The sequence below is a fragment of the Temnothorax curvispinosus genome, unplaced genomic scaffold (assembly GCF_003070985.1).
Source record: "Temnothorax curvispinosus isolate PA1 unplaced genomic scaffold, ASM307098v1 QBEX01000021.1, whole genome shotgun sequence".
Classification (NCBI taxonomy): domain Eukaryota; kingdom Metazoa; phylum Arthropoda; class Insecta; order Hymenoptera; family Formicidae; genus Temnothorax; species Temnothorax curvispinosus.
The window spans coordinates 90,248-98,378 of NW_020209801.1; the positions used below are offsets into that span (position 1 = coordinate 90,248).

General features: G+C 32.0%; 1 long non-coding RNA gene across 4 annotated transcripts; it reads left to right on the forward strand.

Annotated features, from left to right (window-relative positions):
• Window positions 1-4,624: 4,624 nt before the first annotated feature.
• Window positions 4,625-7,205, forward strand: LOC112452938. Of its 4 annotated transcripts, none has more exons than XR_003040673.1 (6): window positions 4,625-4,855; window positions 5,164-5,280; window positions 5,440-5,629; window positions 6,032-6,146; window positions 6,397-6,622; window positions 6,880-7,205. It is a non-coding gene; the product is annotated as an uncharacterized LOC112452938 (long non-coding RNA). The 4 variants fall into 4 exon arrangements; XR_003040582.1 differs by having other exon boundaries at window positions 4,626-4,855; window positions 5,135-5,280; XR_003040606.1 differs by having other exon boundaries at window positions 4,626-4,855; window positions 5,135-5,280; window positions 6,032-6,142.
• The last annotated feature ends 926 nt before the right edge of the window (window positions 7,206-8,131 follow it).

Consider the following 8,131-nt stretch of genomic DNA (forward strand, 5'->3'; position numbering starts at 1 on the left):
AATTTTAAATCATGCTGGCTGAAAATACGCGTAATATTACAACTAATTATAGATTATTGCAATAAATATTACCACATGCCTCAGTGGGATTTTACTACTCCAACCGGAGCTGTGTTTCAAGTCTGACAAATCTAGTCGGCACGCAGTCAAAGGTAGGAAAATATGTAAAATAAAAATATAGATAAAACTTTCGCGCATCATTTACCGCGCTGGTTCTTAGTTAGCCCGGTTTATTCGTACGGATTTTCCATTAGAACCTATACTTCGAATTTTTGTATTAATTTCAGAAAAGTTATGGCAAAGCCCTTGCCTTCAGAAGTTTCACTTCTAACGCGCGTGGCGACCACGCGTTTATTTTTTTTATTGTAATACTTGTTTGATTTAAATAAAACTTTAGGAAAAGTATCTATAAAAGAGATAAAAGAGATATTTTATGATAACTTTTCCATTGTTTTTTTCGCCATAAATATACATAAACGGAACGCAATGTTAACTTGCCCCTTGTGCCAACGAGCCCCGGTCTCCCCTAAGTGAAGTTTTAAAAGTTTACTTACCAACGCTGGAAACAGGAATTCTTAAATAACTTAACCAAAATTAATTGAGAAGCACTACATAGCATGATTAAAAAACGACAGTGCAACAAAACTATTAACAGCTGAAATACGAAACATTTGACAATAACCACATCTCGTGAGACAACTATTCTCTAAAAATGCCTTATAAATATTTTTTATTAGTTATAAACTTTATACATATATGCTATGTTTAGATAACATAAATCTATAAATTTATAAATCAATAAAAACAAACCTCATGTTACGTAAAATGTAATTTTAATAAATACAAAACGAGTCAATTTTTTAGTAAACAAATAAATATAGATAGAATAGTCTCATAAAAAGCTAAGTAGAGTGCTAAAAGTAGAGTGAGGCGAATCGGATCAATTTTTCTTTCTTGGTAAAAAAGCAATCAAAAACAAATTTTATTACTTAATTTTATTATAGCTTCTTAATCTTTATAACTTTAGCTTGGATTTTATGTAATAAAATAATACATAAACATGATATTTTTTATTGCACAACAAAAAAATGAAAAGAAGAGAATTATCCGATTTGCTCCGAAATTGGGGGTGAAGCGGATCACTAGTTATAAAAGAAATAAAAATAAACCAACAAATTATTTAAAATAAATTACTTGATATAAATAAAAAACTACTCTTTGAAAATTAATAAACTCTTTAAAATAAACTATTTACATTAGACAAAAATAATTTATTTAACACAGAATTCGGAAGTAAATGGTCCTTTTTTACCCTTTCTATTAGCACAGTTCTCGTGACATCATTCTTCACATTTGTTGCACTAAATCCAGTCTTCGGATTCATACTCAGATCTTATATTTAAAACCGTCTTAAGCACAATCTTAAGATGTTAAAAACCAATTACTGTGCCGGCATTACTTAAGGGGATCCTATAGTGGCAGTAATTACCGACATTTAGTTAAAAGCGTACAACTTTTAATTGGCTTTACAGAATTGCAAAATTCTTTTACAGAATTAAAGTACGCATAAAAATAAAGAGGACTAGGGTCGGTTTTACATAAAAAATGAAACAAAAATTAAAAATTTGGACATATAGAGCTGTCACTGACGACAATATCTACTTATACAAAAATACTGCAGTTTATGTATACAAAATGAGATACAAGCTCTAGAGAAAACACTTAAGAACAATATCATACAATTAGAGCAAGATAAAAGCCTAGAAAAAAAGTTGCATGTTTTTAACTTTTATATGTGCAAAAATACATGCAGGTTGATAGGATAAGCAGTATTGCGTGTAGCGAAAAATGGAGCAGCGATCGAACAAGGACAGATTACTATAGTTAGACAAAGACAGATATAGAGAAAACAGGATTAGAAATAATGTTGACATTATCAACATCGAGGAAGTTCGGCCTTCGCTATAGAATCCCCTTAAGATATTACTTAAGTTCTTGAAATAAAAACGGACTATGAATACGGGCCTTCGACAGGTGGATGGACGAATTTTTCATTGCAATAGATGTAATGCCAGTCCCTGAAATCTTATAGCATTCAACAACTTGACGCAAAGTCATTTTTCCAGACTTTACTTTCTGCATAGCCTCGTTCATTGTTTCTTGAGATCATGACTCATTAGTTAATTTACGATTGTACGTGCAAACTATCTAGGAATAGAAAAAAGAACACACTTTTGTTATAATAATTATAAAATGTACTATAAAATGTCGAAAAATTTCATGATCCGAATCACCCCGAAAAAGATGATCCGATTAACCCCGTATGTCGATTTCATAAAGTATCTTCGTTTTCTCCAAACTATCTTAAAAATATTATTTAAACTACTTACTAGACTAATTCAGCATACATATACACTGTACAAATCATTATAATTTGCATAAGTTTCAATATATCTTTTCGTTACAAAGTCACAAAATTGAGATCGTGATTTTACCTTAGCGCCAAAATTTCTTCGTTTACTTACAATCTCTACGCTTCTATCGTCGACTAACACTAAATTACACGCAATACAGAGCTGTTGTCTATTGTTTTCGGGGAAAACGCACGGAAGTAATTGGTACGATAAAACAGCTCATTTAAAACAAAACCCTGACAAAAACTGTCTTAAAGCTTATATTGATCCGATTCGTCCTGTGATCCGATTCGCCTAATAAAAAATTAATAGGCTACTGCGTCGTTTGATATGAATAAAGATAAATGTGAATAAAATAACATAAAATAAGTATAGATAAAAATCCTATACAAGGTATAAAAGTGATGACATGGAAAAGAATGGATAGTGAATTAAAGGGAAGTTTACACACGCAATGATTAGTTGCGCCAATCGACTAACGCCAGTAAAAATGCAAGTGTAAACACTTGATACAAACTGGCGCTAGTAATGTGGCGATTACTGACGGTTATTGGTCAAAATTTGAGGTTATATGCTTGCTGTCATTTTCTGTGTGTTTAATAAATATTAAATATTTTCCATATTATACGCCAATCACTGTGTAAACACTTGTGAGTTTGCCAGTCGGTTTCCGGCGTCAATGATTGCCGCAGTCAGTTGGCGCCACTAATCATTGCGTGTGTAAACTCCCTTTTAGATTAATTTTTAGCTAATAAAATATGAAATTGTAATGACATTACGAAAATTGGTTTTTGTCAATCTTATTATTAACTTAATTTCGACGTTAACGCAGTATCACACTGTTTGTGAATTACAACATGCGTCTATTTCGCAAAAGCTCTTTTCAACTCAAATAAAAAAAAAATATTTTTTATGTCGTAACATTACATTCGTAAATAGTAATATCTTATAAAAAAATCTCGCGAATTCGAAAATTCTGATTTTGATGAAACTTTACATACGTGAAAGCAGGGGTAAATAGACAAAATTATAAAAAATTTTGAGTTACGGCACAAAAACGATTCTAAAATCTTCATATATACATAGGTAGAGCGGTTTTCTGCTTTTCTTGATATATCTCAAAAAGTATTCCAAATATAACAAAAGTTTTATGGTATAAAACATTTTTTTATATCTTGAATAATACTCTTCGAAATATATCAAGAAAAGCAAAAACTGCTCTATATACATATAAGAAGTAATTTCACCCTTCAGAATTGTTTTTGGACCACAACTGAAAAATTTATATTTACCTCCCCCTCCTCTTCTCCCTATATGTGTGTAAACTGTAAAATTCCATCAAAATCAGAATTTTCGAGTTTGCGTTTTTCTTGTTAGTTGCAGAGAGAGAACGGCGAATTGTTTATAATGCATAATACACGATGAACATTATATAAAATAGTTTTAGATAGGTAGTTGAGAAAGAAAGGTTATAGATATGAAAAGTTTCCTTGGGATTTGTATACCCATCTTTATGGCATCTATATTACGACGAGAACGGAGAAGGAGTGGCGCATTTCACGGCACATTGAGTCCATAGGCTTTAAGATATCCCCAAAACCAAATCCGAATTTTACATTTGAGAAAAATTCGTTTCATATCACGCACCTTGAGTACGACCCTTCTCTCGCACATCCACGTATGTATGTAATAAACATCGCAACTGAATATGTTCGATAAACTATTGTAAATGCATTAGATAATATGTGCATTATCGCATCGTTAATAAATTTAATAATAATCAAATAAAATTGTATGGCTAATCTTTTAATAGTACGATTTTGATAACGTCGACCTAATTTAATAATAATTTTTATTAGTATTATTATTTTCACAGCTACATATCCTCTTCTAAAAAGGAGATGTGAAGTTTATTGTTGCCGCTTTTCCGCGATGCCGATTGGTTCTCTTGCTGCGCTTACTTCATTTGCAGCTGTCATTGTATATTTTGACAGTTGTGTATAATAGGGTTAATAGTGAAATGTTAAAGATAAATAGCGCGCGCGTAGCGCGCGTCTGTAGTGTCTAGTCTATAATAAAAAAAGTCATTTTGACCGAGAAGTGAGCGTTCCGAGTCGAAATATCTCGCACGTAGTGTTGCCGCTTTTCCGCGTGCGTGATTGGCCGGTCGAAGCCGGGTGATCGAGATCGCGGTGAGTTCCGCGAATTTCGTGCGTGTGCGTCGTGATCAATCGTATTGTGACAGTTCGCGTCGTGTCGTTAGGAGGTTAATATTATTATTAATGTGATCTCTCATCATTAAATACGATTGTTTAATTCCGAATTTCGGTCGCGTCACGCAAGGATCGAAGTGACGACGGCGATCGAGATCGCGGCGAGTTTGGCGAGTTTCGCGCGTGTATCGCGTGATGTGACGTGTGTTCGCGTGGTGTGTTTGCGAGGTTAGTAGGATTTTTTATTATATATAATCCACTATTGTATATAATGTATGTGGATAATTATATTTTACATTAATATTTTTTAACGCAATGACGTTTGCTCGCGTGGTGTCTCGCGAGGTTAGTTATATTGCTTGCTCGTACAAATCTAATCTAAGGTATACGTTACAGTAACTATAGATTTTTGATACAGATTTATCTTTGTAATCATATACTTTATATATAAGCAGATGTAAGTAATAATTATTGTTTTTGTATTATGTAAAATTTGCCTTATTTTAGATATACCGATAAATTTAATGTTCGAGAAGATCTGATGGGATTAGCTGTTGGTGCTCATGGCACAAATATTCAACAAGCGTGAAAAGTTGATGACATTACAAATATAGTTAGAAGAAAATTCATGCACATTTAAGATATATAGAGAGGTAATTATAAAAATTATTATCGCTTGTATTATTTCAAAGAGTACTGTTTTTTAAAAGTTTACTGACTGTTTTTATCTAAAATATATATACATATTTGTATATATGTTGCTTATATTGAGCTGGTATACAGAGCTTATCAGATTTCTTTCTCAATCACAGACGCATGAAGCTGTTAAGAAAGACCGATCTATGCTGGAATACAACGGTAACCTAAAAATAGATAGTGACAGTGGCAGAGTCGTGACCATCGCTGCGTGATAGATGATAGTGATAGTGAAATATATATTGACGGCAGGGAGCTGATGCCGAGGAGATCTTTCAGAAGGAAGGTGTATCCAAAATCGCACACGTACGTATATATGTTGTTTTGTAACAGTTGTAAAAGTTAAGAGAACGAGAAAGTGATCTGTATTTATACGCACGTGTGACAGGCACTATCGGGTAATAAAGATTTCTCCGAAGAATGTTTATATTGTACTTTACTTTCGTTAACTTGAATGCTTTGAATGTACAATCTCGCGTCTTCAAAATATAATAATTCTCAGACACTGTTGAGGAATAATTGTCTAGCACAAAAGGTCCTTTTGTGCTAGATAATACGAGTTGCTACAGAGTGCCTCTAATTGTAAGAATCTCTTCTCCTTTACCCCTTCTTTCTTTTCCCAATCCCGAATTAACACTATTGCATGGTTCGTATCGCGTGTCATTACCTACTATAAATGTCCTCCTTTTCTCTCGTTTTCTCACGCAGGAACATTTTATATTCAACTATATAGTATACAATTTTGCCGCTATATATTGACCGCAGGGAGCTGATACCGAAGAGATCTTTAAGAAGGAAGGTGTATCCAAAATTGCACATGTATGTACGTATATGCTGTGTTGTAAATTGTAAAAATTGAAAAGAACGAGGAAACGTTCTGTAGCACAATTTATATTGTAGTTATGCTAAAATGATTGTGAATTGAGTCCCTGTTATTCATTATTATAATATAATTTTTATCAGCAATATTAGAGGAGTAACGAAAATTAATTTTATTAAGTATTCAAAGCAATTGATAGTTTTTAGCATTAAGTATTTTCATTTTCTCATAATATGCTTAAAAAATATTGCAGGGGACTTATGAGTTATGCGAAGGAATTGATACTATTAAGATTCATTGGTTATATGAAGTTTGCACACGTCAAGCTTGACATCCTTAAGATCACAATGCATTCTGAAAACGATACCGTGCAGGTTCGTTGGCGTATACGTGGTGTCACAGGCTGGAAGGTATTTTCTATGTTTTGGAAGTAAAATTTGGAAAATACAACATGCCATAATAAGCGCTAACCAGGAAATGTAAGTGTAATTAGTGCTCTAAACATGCTTTTTAATAGTAATATAAAATTGTTCTTATAAACATTAATTATATAATTAATTTAAGTTGTCTATTATTTGAAAAGAACTTGATTTTTAGTTTCGTTTTTTATTCTACCTTTAGAAAAAGATAAAATAATTTAGATTTCCTAAAATTAATTTTGTTTATGCTATCGGAGAGGAAACGCTTATTATAAAATTGATTATAATACCAAGACAATTATATATAACGATTTCAGATGGTACGACGGCTTTTTTATGTTAATGCTGAATGGAAAAGTCTATAAGCATATTGCGGACAAGATAATACCTAATCAGGATACAGCCACGAAAAAGAAAGATATGCGCATGGCAGGGAAATTAGCGCTATTCACAGGCTTTGTAAACATATTTAGTAACAACGAGGATTCTTTGAATTGAGCTCTGTCTTAAAATCGTATCAATTGAAGTGAATCCACTGCTGAGTGCTGAAATTATACGATTTTATCCGTCACAACGAATAGACCAAGAAGAATGCTTTTTCCAGTCGATGGTTTCGCATGTTGCTGACGTATCTATTTCGTTGCAAATGTATCATTGTGAAATGATGATCGGTAGTAAATGAGAGATATGTGAATTAAAAATATGTACATTACTTAACCTTTCATCTGATTTTTTAATTTTAGTAGTGACAATGTCCGAATTATTTTGCGTTAGTATTCCTGTGTAAAAAAATATGACGATTATACGATTATATTACAATATATCTGAAAAATGTTAGAAAATGAAACAATTGTTTAAAGGTATCCTGTATATCATAGCATCTATTTGCTTCGCCTGTATGGAATGTTAATAAGGCGTAAGATAATATAATCATTAATGTAATATTTCTTAAATGTATATTTCATACTTAATTTTATTTCATAAATACTATCACATTTATTCCTATGAATCGTTTACATTTATTACGCTATTATGAGGTAGGATGTGTAAATTATTACCGTTCCATTCAAATGTAGCTTTTATAGTATTATTTATCGTATCGATACCTTAAGCTGTTTATAAAAAAGTAAAAAGTATTTTAAGACGAAAGAAAGATATAGGGATAGAAATATAAAAATATTTATTATATTGCAAATATATTTTTTATATATTAGTTTTTTATATACACTACCGCTCATTAATTTTAATATACAACAGATTTGTTGATTTCTCTGTAAAGGATGAACATCATGATACGTGTTTTGCACAGAAATGAATGCACTTGCTGTTATAAATATTTCACTTGCATGCATCGTATCTTTATATAAATAATATATAAAATTGCAATGCATGCAAGTGTTGAAGGTGTTTATAACAGCAAATGTATTTATCCGAACTCGAAATCAGTATAAGATAAATCAAAGGACTGCAACGTTGAAAGTTCTTATGACTTGTGTGTGGTTGCTGCACTTTTACAAATTCCACAACTTCTTCACAGTCTGCGCGTAAAAATCAACGTGGCACATTAAG